A 13392-nucleotide genomic window follows, 5' to 3' on the forward strand; every position below is an offset into this window, starting at 1 on the left:
CTGAGTTCATATTGCTAAGCTTTAATTCACTTGTATTTTTGTCACTGATTTGAGCGGCTGCGAGTTGGGTTAGAATTAAACCATCGAATAAAAAATATTGAAATTTGACCAAAATTAAATTGGGGAATCTTTATTCATTTGGCCGCTTTAAAAAAATATTAATAGCTCAACATTTTGGTGACCCTGACGTGATCGCATCCCGTTTAATTATCGTGATCAGCATTAAAAGTGCCACTAAAACACCGTTGTTTTTTCTTGTTGTCAAAAAGTTGCTTTTTAATTTGGCACAATGGAATCGGGAGCTGAAGCTACTGCATCAGTTGAGTCAAGCCGTGAAAGGATGCTGCGGAGACGCGCAGAGGTAACATGCCAGGAAATGGAGGTACTGCATCGGAAGGTCAAGGATGCGATGCAGACCGACGACTCAACTATTCTGACCCTCGAGTCTATGGACGCGTCTGCGTGATCGCTTCACCACGCTGCAGGAGGAATTGGAGGAGCCAAACTACAGCGAGATGGGGAGCGATTTATATTGGCGTTTCTCTCAGTTAACTACGGACGTGCATGTTGACATCCAGGTGGAGGTGGCTAAGCGTTCTATGAGAGTTGCTGTTCACTCGACGCTTTTGGATGCTACCAGTGCTGCTGGGATTTCAACAGCTCCATACAGGCCTGCTCCCTCATTGCCCCCGTTGCCAATACCAACATTTAGCGGCGGCTATGCCGAGTGGCCGGATTTCTGCGCCCTATTTAAGACAACCATTGACAGTCACCCGCACTTAACCAAGAGGAGAAGCTCAGGTGGCTCATTTCCTGCCTGCGGGACTCAGCACTGGAGACTGTGAGAGCGCTTGAGATTACCGACGCTAACTATGATGTTGCTCTTGACCTTTTGCGCAACCGTTTCAGCAACCGTCGATTATTCTTCCAGGCTCACATCAACGAGATCCTGCAGCCAAGGGTGGTTGAGCCGGGATCCGTTGCTACTCTTCGGGAGTTATCCGACCGATTCAATGGACATATGCGGGCCCCCATGAGTTCCGGGACGTCGGCCTAAATTCAAGGGTGCCTCCTCATCCAGATCATCTTCCAAAAGCTGGACCCTGCTACAAAGCCCTAATGGGAAGACTCTCTGGCAGGAAGCACGATGAGGTCCGACGTCTTGCCCTCTGCTTTTTGTATCTCAAGTCATCATCCTCCCGCTGCCCAATTTGCAATCGCCGACATCATGCGCTATTGCATCCTTGCGAGCAGTTATCTAGAGTCACGTTACCGCTTCCGGTTTGGATCCGGCCAATGAAGCTGGGGTTGCGACCCCTCAAGCTCCTCCTGCTTACACTCTTGTTGCCCAGGATCGCTGCGCTGAAGTAGTGTTCTTGCCCACCGCCAACATTCTCGTCCGTGGCAGATCAGGAGCCTTTCTTCCTTGTCGAACGCTACTTGACTGCGGCTCACAAGTTCATCTCGTCACATCACGGCTGGCCAGCCAACTTCAGCTTCATCGGTCCAAATGTTCTGTAGCAGTGACTGGCCTTGGAGACGCTGAATTTACTACGGATGGAGCATCGGTTAACGTTTGCCTGAAGTCACGCCTATCCACGTATTCTGTGTACATTGAGGCAGTTGTGGCGTCTCACATAGATAGATGTGTCCAACTGGAAGGTTCCTGCCAATGTGGTTCTAGCTGATCCGAACTTCCACAAAGCTCAGCGTGTGGATCTGCTGATTGGAGCAAGCCTGTTTTTTGATCTGCTCTCAGTCGGTCAAATTCAGCTAGGAGACGGTCTGCCTCTGGTGCAGAAGACACGTTTTGGATGGGTAGTTTCTGGAGGAGGTGGTACCCCAGGAAAACTTCGTTTGGACGCCCCATGTAAAATGATTCTTGATGACTCCGCAAACTCTTTTGACGATCGCCTCGATTATCTGCTCCGCCAATTCTGGGAATTGGATGCCTGCACTGCGCCTATCGATCAGGCTACTAAGGAGGATCGTTCAGGCTACTCGATTGTGAGGCCCACTTCGTCAAGTACCACGTCCGTCTTGAATCAGGTGCTTATTCAGTTCGCCTTCCAATCAAGCACAGTGTGGAGCTGTTAGGGGACTCCTACGCACAGACTTTGCGGCGTTTCCATTCACTTGAGCGCAAGCTGGATCGTTTTATCAAGGAATACTTGGATCTGGGTCACATGTCTCTGGTGCCGCAGGAATTACGAGGTAAGTGCCAGTATTTCGTTCCCCATCACTGCGTACTGTTCGCTCAATGCAACGAAGACTGAGGAGCTTGAGATAATAGCTCAGACATCGGGCCTGATGAACAGTTTCAGTTAAGGAAATGGTGCTCCAACATCTCAGAGGTTCTGGAAGGCGGTCCCGAAGGTGATAGAGAGTCAGACTTAAAATTTTACGATGGCAGTCCGTTCACAAAGACTTATGGATTAGCATGGTATCCTTCTGCTGACCTACTGCTGTTTCCCTTTCAAACTCTTCAGCCCACCGCCAAACCAACCAGGAGATCTATACTATCTTCCGTCGCTCGGTTTTATGACCCGATGGGCTTGGTAGGTCCTGTCGTCACCAAGGCAAAGTCCTATTGCAGAAGCTGTACCTAGAAAATTTGGCATGGGATGAAAGCCTTCCTCAATCCCTTCTCTCCGAGTGGTTACAATTTTGTTCCAGTTTTGACCAAACTCAGCGAATTCAGTTTTCTCGTTTAGTCATTCCCTGCCAATAAAGGCTGTAGGTCCACGGATTTTGCGACGCTAGCTTGGATGCATATGGAGCTTGCGTGTATGTATTGTCAGGGTCTGATTAACGGCTGTTATGCTCAAAGAGTCGAGTGGCACCCATTAAAACTCAGACAATACCGAAGCTAGAGCTATGTGGAGCTGAGTTACTAGCAAGACTGATGGCTGAAGTTTCTGATCTTGGAACATATAAAGGAGATTATTATTGTTGGTGTGACTCCTCGGTTGCCCTATCTTGGATTCAAGATGAACCTGCTCGATTCAACGTGTTTGTTTCTAATAGCGTCTCCTCCATACAGGAGCTCACCAAGGCAATGAAATGGCGTTATGTTCCTACTGTCACGAAGGGATTTCTGTCCAGAATCTCAAGGGAGGAACCCATCTGCTGTTGCGCGTCGTTCAGCTTACCGAGTTTAAGGAAGAGATAAGCTTACTAAAATCGCGCAGATTGGTTTCGCTCTCAAACCCTCTGGCCTCGCTTGCTCCCTTTGTGGATGATGCTGGTTTGCTTCGTGTTGACGGGCGATTGCGGAACTCTGGGATGGATTTTGACGGACGTCATCCGATCATTCTTCCCAGAGGCCATCCCGTCACTTCGGCTATAGTGACTCACTTTCCCGAGAAGAACCTGCATTCTGGCCCTTGGGCACTAATTGCGAAAATCCGCTCTCAATACTGGCCCATTGGTGGGACGAAGACCGTTTCAAGGGTTGTGAACAAGTGCATACGCTGTTTTCGCGCAAAGCCTCGTCTACTGGAGCATGTCATGTCTGATCTTCCGACTGAGAGAGTTGAATGATTCCAAAGTTTTGATGTCACAGATGTAGATTTTTGCGAACCGTTTTTCTACAAGGCTTGGAATAAGGCCCCTATTAAATGTTATGTGAACGTATTTATCTGCTTCAGTACGAAGGCAATCCATTTGGAGTTACTTAAGGACCTTTCCACCGCTTCGTTCCTGAGCGCCCTCCAACGGTTTATTTGTACGCGACGTAAACCCAGACAGATATGGTCGGATAATGCCACCAATTTTGGGGGTGGCAAAAATGAGCTTATCGAGTTGAAGCGAAGAATCCTCAGTCAGGATCACCAGGCTGGCGCTTTATTCCTCCATGCTCTCCCCATTTTGGCGGTCTGTGGGAAGCAGCAGTAAAGACGGCGAAGCACCACCTTTATCGTACAGTTGGTCCAGCAGTTCTTGGCTTTGAGGAATTGAGGACTTTGTTGCGCCACATAGCCTCAATCATTAATTCTAGACCCCTTGTGTCGATTTCAGAAAATCCTGCGGATCTAGATGTGCTAACTCCGGCTCATTTTCTAAATGGCGGGCCGCCTTCAACGTTCATCGAACCGGACCTTACTGCCCTTAACTTCAATCGTCTGGATGGGTGGAAGAGAGTCTCGTTCTTGCAGCAAGTTATCTGGGCCCGTTGGAAGGAGGAGTATCTCATGCTGTTGTAGCAGCGTTCCAAATGGCGCGTTTTTGGCCCTGTAATTTCTTTTGGGGCATAGTCCTGGTGAAGGTGAGAGTCCTGAGAGTCTAATGAGGTGGCCTCTGGCCAGGATACTGGAGCTGGTTCCTGGGAGTGACGGAGTGAACCGTGTAGCCATCCTTAAAACAGCGGTTGGAACGTCTAAGCGTGCGGTGTCACGGTTGTGTCTGCTGCCTCTTAAGGATTCTGTTAAAGGTCCAGCCTTCAACGGGGGGAGGATGTTGAGCCAAGCAGAATAAGGCGAAGCGTTGTAAAATATCAGGTTTATCAGCAGTTCTGTTTTTTTTTATTTCTCTCCCGTTCGCATGCGCTTTGCTGGTATTTGTAGCGCATGCGCTTTGGGGAGCTTTTTGTAGAGCTGCTGCACACTAGCAAATCTTGCATTTGTGTGCGTTCCCCGCCTCGCCTCTTGCCATCGAAATGATAAGCATATGTATTGTTTTGAGTTCATATTGCTAAGCTTTAATTCACTTGTATTTTTGTCACTAATTTGAGCGGCTGCGAGTTGGGTTAGAATTGAACCCTCGAATAAAAAATATTGATATTGAAAATATTGAAATTATGGCTAGGCACTCTTTCTCTGTCGCCGAGTAATTTTTCTCTGCTCCTATCAGCGTTCGACTGGTGTAAGCGACCACTCGCTCGCCCTCATCCGTGTCCTGCGTCAGAACTGCAGCACAAATTTCTTTAAGAAATCCCTTTTCGGTGTTTATCCTTTAGTTTGCCGCCTTCAGTCTACAGAATACATCCTTCAAGTTCACCATATGCTCCTTCCTTGTGCGTCCGATCACGATGCTGCCATCTTGATTATAAATGCGTGCGGAGCCATATCCGGGCCTATGACCTGGTCCAAAGCCCTTTGGAACGTTGCCGAGGCTGAATGCAAACCGAACGGCATCACCTTCCTCTGGTACAGACCTTTCCCTGGTACCGTAATGGCCGTGTGCTTCCTGCTCCCCTCCTCCAGTGGGATTTGGCAATCCCACTTCCCTGGGTTGCTCCAGTATGAAGTTTATTCGTGGCATCGGGTATGCATCCATTATCCCTTTTGCGTTTATTTGTTCGGTTCTTTGGATAATACATTTGTTTCATCGTGATCGTATGCTTTACGTTCGTTACGTTACGTTCGAACAACCCTTTTGGTTTTTGAAAGCCACTTTCTCTTCCTCAATTAACCTTTTGTCACGCTCGCTCTCCCATTCCTCCGAGGATCCAGTTATTGCTATCGACAACCTATTCTCCAGGCATCCGCTCCATCTTTCTCTTCTAGGGATCGTGACTTGGTGGCCTGCGCATGTTATTGTTGTGCCAAAACCTGCAAGGAAATCCCATCCTAGCACCGCACTGTCTCCCATGCTTGACAACACCAACATGTTCAAATTGTTTTTCTTGTTGCCAAAGCTTACAGTCGTCTGAAGTACCATTCAAGTTTCCATATGGCTCCCATTGTCCAACTTTTCTGGTAGCCTCCATGCTGATGTTCGCTCTCCAGCGATTTCCGCAGCGAACTTTTCAGAAATGAAGCTAGCCGTTGCCCCGGTGTCTATCATGGCCTTAATTTCTGCTCCTCCGACCTTGACGACCGCCGACCACTGCTGATCGTGTGCTAATAGTCCTGCAACTAGTTCTGAAAGGCAGCACCTCGCGATCTCTACCTTCCTGTCTACGGCTGAGATAGCTGCCCGTTTCCCGCTCTTTGGCAGCTCTCTGAGCTCCTTATCTCTATTCTGGTGTTCCTGAACCCACTTGCCCATGCCTCGGCACCTGTTGCCTGCGCCTGCCTGCGCTGGGTTTTCTATCTGTCCTTGCCTAGGCGTCGTTGCCCATTACTGATTCGGCTGTCATGGGCTGGCTGCCCATTGCTGAACAACCTGCTGTTGCCTTGGGTCTACCTCCAAATATTAGTTCTGCTGTTGCTGCCTTGGACTTGTTGTCCATTGCTGATTCGGCTGTTGGTCTCTTGGGCAGCAAGCCCATTGCTGACTCGCCTGCTGTTCCTTTGGGTCTACCGTCCAATGTTGGCTCGCCTGTTGCTGCCTGATTTGGCTTCGATACTCCAGATCCTCAAATCCACGCGTGACCGCCGTCACTTCGTCGTCCTTTGTCTCGTCGACCCACTTTGCAACAAGCGCCCTCATGTTTTCTACCTTTCCTTCTGCTGGAAGACCGTGCTCTTTACACACTTTGCTTAACTCCTCCTTGCAAAGCGCGTATATCCAGTTTTTTCTCCCCATCTTGAAGCTGCGTTACTTCTAGACTCGAAAGCAATCCAATAGTTTGGACGCCAGGTGTAACGAACTGTTTTTGCTTGTTGGTGCTCGAAACGAATGCCGCGGCTAGCTTACAGAGTTTATGGATCGTTCCACCGTATTTATAGATTAGACGTTTTATTTTTTATTATGTTTACAAAGGGTGAATCTGACCGGCTGTTCGGCTCAGCCGATCGACCGCTCGTCCTCCCGTCGTTCCCCGGTCACCGTTCCGGGTTAGTCCCAATACACACGCCCCCCAAAGCTTTCGCCCAGCAGGACCTGTGGTCTTGGTGCCTGGCGCCGGTTCGGCTCACGGTTCCCTTCGTTTGGACTCACGTGCCCCAGTTGCGGGAACTGTGCTGCCCCTCTCCTACCACTATCGCTGCTCCCGTTGCCACTCTCCTGACGTCGTCGGTGCTGCTCCTGACGTCGTCGGTGCTGCTCCTATCGTCGCCGCTGCTCCTCTCGCCGTCGCTGCTCCTGCCGTCGTCGCTGCTCCTGTCGTCGTCGCTCTCTCCTCGTTGTCGCTGCTTTTCTTCTGTGGGCGCCGTGGATCGTCGATATGCTTGGCTCAATGGGAATGCCTTTCCGCCGTGGCCGGCACCTAATCCGTGATAACACACCAATAGGCTCCCCTCCCAGGCATACGCCGGGGCTGTTGGGCTTGACTTCCAGAGCTGGCTACCCCTAGCTTTACAGGATCACACTTGGTTGTAACGGTTAGGAATCGAAAAGGCGTACGCCAGACCGATCCGTCGTTGCTAAGACACCAGGATACCTGTCGTGTCCGGGAATAAACCAACCCGACTCGATTTACCCTTCAGTTCCGCCGCGGATCCTTGATTCTTTTCCCACTTGCTCCTTGACTAATCCTTGTTCGATAAATCGCGTACAACCGCCGGACTTACCCACAGGGAGTCCTTGAGCCCCGGATCACAAATTCTTGCGCACTCGCTCTAAATCCCGCACTTGAGATTGTTGGACTTACCCTCGGGGGGTCCTTCAGCATATACTCCTAATTCCTCCAAGGAAAATTTAACGCTCGAATGTTATACTTACCTACGGGGGGTCTTTCACTCACCTTTTCCAGTTTCCCAAGAAGACTCGGTCTCGATTCGCTCCAGGGGCCTTCCTTATATAGCGCCTGAAGCGCCCGTTAATCCTTGCAAATCTCGGTTCCTGCCGTTAATCCTTCGTTCCTCTGTTCTCGCCGATAATCCTTTCTCCAATTCCCGTCGCATTTTCATTGGCGGGATCTCTTTGTTGCCCCCTTTGCCCCGCTTGGGTCTCCGATATATATTGTTATTATGCAGGTCACCAGAATTCGTCCATTTCAAATGCATTTCTTCGTTTCTGCGTTTTCTAAACACAGCTGCGCTGTCGTGGGCCCCTTCGTTCCCTTCGTTCCCCGCGTGCCCCGCTCTCTGCTATATAAAATGCTATTCGGAAAAAAAGTATTGGTTTAATCCAATAAAATGTTCACAAAAAAAACAAAAGGTACTAAATTCTATCTAATTATACACGTTGATGCTGAAACAGCTTGTTTTTTCGAAAGTCGCCACGACGAATGAGTTGGTTGCCTCAGCAATCGTCGAGCTAGCCCATTACATAGCCAATGTAAGGTTATGTCAATAAGAGGTTCGGCGCAGAAAAGTGAGGTTATGTGTGTATCTAGGTTCCTATTTGGCGAGGTTCCACTCATGATTCTATACTGCCCCAATTACGCACACATTTCTAGTGACCACAGAACTCCTCGCCTATAGTGGGTTGAGTCTGGGCCTTACCGCTTTTCCAACACGGCTGCCCTATAAGACACGTGGTGGGTCCGACGGGGACTTCTGGGTCGAACGGAATAAGCTCCGTTCTGCCCCGCAGATTCAGTTGTCAAAGTGCGTGGTTTCAAGATGACTTGGGGTTGCCAGATAATTCGCCTTAACAGTCATAAATGGGCTGTCTATAATCGACTAATGCTTATCGGATAAGGTTTGTTTACATTATCGGAATTTATTTTATTTACGTCGCCGACTAACATTCATCGTGAGCAGACGTCAGGTTATAATCAAATACTGTCGCTATCAGTTATTTAAATCCTCTTTTCGGTCATGCTTTCGTTCGCAAAATCAAATAGAGTTCCTTCCTCTATATTCTTCGACAGCGAACATAAGACTAACCTAGTCTTAGTTAGACAAATATGAGGCGCCCTGGGCCACCCAATTGACTTCCCGGAACTTCCAACAAAAAATACAACGAACCCCAAATATGGTATCAAAGCCAAAAAGAGTGACAAAACTATTTCGGAATACAATTGTTTTTCGGTTCATAAAGCGCTTATTAATTTTAATTTGGCCTCAATCTCTAACTTAAAAGACGCAAATTTGTTATTGCTGCTTAACAAAGAAACAGATACAAACGCGATAATTAAAACAACACAACTGCCTGGTTTATGCGAAATTGAGTGCAAGCTTCACGAATCTTTAAATTCCATAAAAGGGACAATCTACGCACCCTATTTAAACGATATCCCCGAAGACGAAATCGTTCAGAACCTTAGCCCACAAAAAGTCACCTCAGTGTACAAATTCCTGAAGCAAACTGAAAAAACCTTTGTTTGTAAACCTTTGATGTAAACCTTTGATTTATTTAATCTCCTTTCCAAAATTTATATCTTATGGCATAATGCTAAAGTCTCGGAATTTATCCCTAATCCAATGAGGTGCAAGTCTTGCCAAAAACTTGGCCATACACAAAAAAATTGCAAAAATGAGCCAGCATGCAATACATGCGGTGGAGACCTCCACTTCGGTAACTGTACCCCCAAATGCGTTAGCTGTTCCGAAGCTCATGCCGCCTCTGATAAGAAATGCATCGCATTCAAGCAGCAAAAAGAAATACTAAAAATAAAAACAACTAAAAAATGTACAATGCGCGAATAACTTCTTCAGAGCTTCTTCTTCCAGGCAACCCAAAACTTTCAGCCCAAGCAGCCATGCAGGCGTTGCTGCGGTAAAGCAGCACGCAAATAAATTTTAAAAGAGCCGTTAAAACAGCAAAAAGGAAATCGGTTGAAGCTTTTATTCCAACATAACCCCACTGGCTACAACAAAGAAGGTTTGGGCCGACATTAAATTTCAACAATTTAAATATATCCAAGCTCAAAACAATGTGCTCACAGAACCATTTGAAATTGCTGGTATGGAAAAATGGTCGGAATATTCTTGGGATGAATGCTACTATACTATACTATAGTGGGTGGGTAGGAAAGTCTTTAGTTTAGTAAAGACTTTCATGACTCAGCGCTTATTTATCGCTAAGATAAATAACGTCCTCTCTTTCTTCTTTAAACTTCACAACGGAATTCCGCAAGGATCCCCGTTATCGGTTGTTCTGTTTATAATAGCCTTCGAACAAATTAATAACATCATAGCAAAGGATAAACAAGTCAAATTAATAATGTATGCAGATGACTCTATTATTATAAGCAAAATCAAAGACCTAATACAATTAAATAACATCCTAATAACTATACTAGATGAAATTTATAATTGGCTGGGTTCTGGTGCAACACTCCCCAAACATATGTAAAATATGGCACATATGTAAAAAGCACAAATGTACATATCCTAGCTTAACCTTTATTACACTCGCAATTGAATGCGTTGATAATTTAAAAATACTAGGTGTATATTTCGATAAGAAACTTACTTATAAAAAGCAATTAATAGTTTTAAGAGACAGCCTTGAGAAAAGGCTAAATGTCATTAAATACCTAGTATCAAAGCACTCTCTTATCAATATAAACTTCCTAATTCACGTCATAAGGGACCTAATACTTGATAAAATTGAATACGGCCTGCCTATATTTGGGTGGGCTGCAAGTCAACACATAAGACTACTTAGATCTGGCGATCACACTGCTGTTAGACGTAGCATCAATGCATTTCCGACATCACCAATAAAATGCATCTTAGCTCAAGCCTGGCTTCCATCTATTGAAAACCTGGTATCTGACTACATAGAAAAACTCATCCATAAACTCTTTTGCTCCCCCAACAATCTCCTACAAAGCGAGTTTCTAAAAATTGCTAAGCAACGCAGAAAATTTAAACTCCACCCTTCGGCGTTGCATTGGACTTGCCAAACATTTAAACATCCACCTGCCGCCCACCAACCATAAACTTCCTTCACCACCTTGGCTACTACGGGACTCCGCCATTCAGACTGGACTTCAAAAACTTTCCAAGTATATCACTCCGGGTGAGTCCTACCGCAAAGTTTTTGCCGAAGAATCGAGCAAGCCGATATTTAAAAACCGAACGTGGCTGTTTACCGATGGGTCAAAAAGCAAACACAACACCTCATTCGCATGTGTAGATCAGAATGGGCACATCATTACTGCCGGCCAACTACCAGACTACTACTCAATATTCTCAGCAGAGGCAGTAGCCATACATTCAGCCATAACCTACATCCAAAGAGACGCGGAAGATTCGTGATTTGCAGCGATAGCCTATCATCGCTACAATCAGTTCGAAATATAGAAAACAGAAATCCAACGATCTGTAACATCAGAGATTCATTAATACAGGCCCACTAAGCTGGTGATCTTCTGGGTGCCCAGCCACAAGGGTATAAAAGGCAAAGGGCTCGCGGACGCTAAGTTAACAGCAATATCTCCAACCATAACGGTTATCCCATTAAACCAAAAGGACATAAGGAGAGCCCTTTCCATCTACCTAAATAACATCAGGATCGATGGCTGGGCATCCTTCCAACATGGGTACAAAAAAGAAAATCCCAACTTGGAGACGGTACCCTGCAAAATGCAGCCGCGCCAAATCTACGCTCTTCGTTCGTCTCCGTATTGGACACTGAAAAGCCACATACAGCACCCTCCTCACATATGAAGACCCACCTAACTGCCAATTTTGTGGACAAATCTTATCCACCACCCACTTATTAGACACCTGTCCACAATTAACAAGTATTAGGAAACGCCATTTCCCACATTCCCTACCATCATCCCATCTCGAAATATCCATTCCCAATATTAATAAAATCTATAAATTTTTCAAAGAATGCAACTACTTTGAAATTTAAAATGTAAACAAAAAAAAAACAGTGTTGCTAGTGCTCGCCGCGATAATTTGCATTAATATTATTTTGTATTATTGTTAATTATGTAAATATTTTATTTATTTACGCAATCTAATAATCCAATTCGGAATTGTTTTTGTAACAGGGAGAAGGAATCATCTCCGATCCCATAAAGTTATTTATATACTCATTTATTAATCCGTATGAATGTTTATGATTATCTTATATCCATTATGTTACCATTATGTTATGTTTTTAAGTGCCTTTTTTCGATGTTGGTTTTAAATCCTTTCTCTGAGATTTTATATCGCAGAAAATTTAATTCTTTTTTGAAAAAGTGGCCCTTGTCGATTTGTATCATCTTATTGGATTTTTTAGGATTATTTCTTGAGTATGGATTGTGGAGAACACCATATGGAGTACACCAAGATCACATTGAATCTGTACAAAAAAACTTCCTTACTTTTGCTCTTAGGGGACTTAATTGGGATGCAAATCTTTACCTCCCCTCTTATCGTAGTAGATTTTTACTAATCAACTTACCATCATTAACAAACCGTAGAACGATGCTGGGTGTCATGTTTCTATATTATCTTATTTATGGAAATATAGACAGCCAGCATTTACTAACACGCTTAAATTTTAAAGTTCCTAGTAGAAGGACTAGAAACTTCCGTCCTCTACTCCTCAGCCATTGTAGTTCGACATATGCCCAGCACGATCCGTTCAGGGTATTATGTTCGAACTACAATGGTCTCTACCACATCTTGTCACTTTGTTCTACTAACAATCTTAAATCGCTTATATTAACCGTTTTATCTGTGCAACTCTCTTCCTCGTGATATCTTTCTCCTAATCCTCGCTTATCTATCTCGGATCTATTCCCGCGATTCGATCCGTACGTTACGCGGCAGCGTCCCTCGGTCGGTTGGACGGGAGGTGGGCTGTAAAAAAGAAAACATTTTGCTTAGGTTTCGGTATGATCGTTTTTTGTTTTGTATGTGTTACCGTAAAATGTCATCTAGAGCTCTTTGGAATATTGCTTTGTTTTTTTTTAATCCTAATGGTAATCTGGTAAATTTATCCGAATACAGTTTTTCCATGACCGACTCTTCAAGTGTCGTTACAACTAAAACGTTACAACTATAAAATTTGTAACGTTTTCTGTAATTCTCTAAAAACGCTCTAAAATCCACTTTTTAAGTCTACTCCTGAGAAGAATCCATTGTTAACTAATTATGCGATTATTTCGACTATTTCGGGGTTATAGTGAGGACCTCGTTGAGCTTCCTATAATCAATAACTAAACTGAACTTTTGTTGTTAATTCGGGTCGGTTTTTGGTTGGTACGTTAGTTTTTGTACGTTCGCAAGTCAGCGAAAAGTTTTTTATAGGTATCAGTGAAACTTTTTGTTATTGTTAGTAAGTGAATTTTAATTTTTCTATTCTTTTACAATATCAGAAGTGTCGAAGTCTCATAGTGTCGATATGTAATATAAATAATGTATGTATTTAATATAAACAATGTATGTAATATAAATCATTTTTGAGGGGTGTCGGAAACGTTTAAAATTTAACTGTTGTGTGTTGTGTTCATTACAATGTAATGTAGTTTGCGCCCGTGTCGATTAAGAAAAAAAAATAAGCCTCATTTGAAATGGAGATTCCACGGGGAATCTCCTACGGGGGGTCTTTCACTCACCTTTTCCAGTTTCCCAAGAAGACTCGGTCTCGATTCGCTCCAGGGGCCTTCCTTATATAGCGCCTGAAGCGCCCGTTAATCCTTGCAAATCTCGGTTCCTGCCGTTA

Source organism: Drosophila ananassae, chromosome 2R (assembly GCF_017639315.1).
Source record: "Drosophila ananassae strain 14024-0371.13 chromosome 2R, ASM1763931v2, whole genome shotgun sequence".
NCBI classification, from domain to species: domain Eukaryota; kingdom Metazoa; phylum Arthropoda; class Insecta; order Diptera; family Drosophilidae; genus Drosophila; species Drosophila ananassae.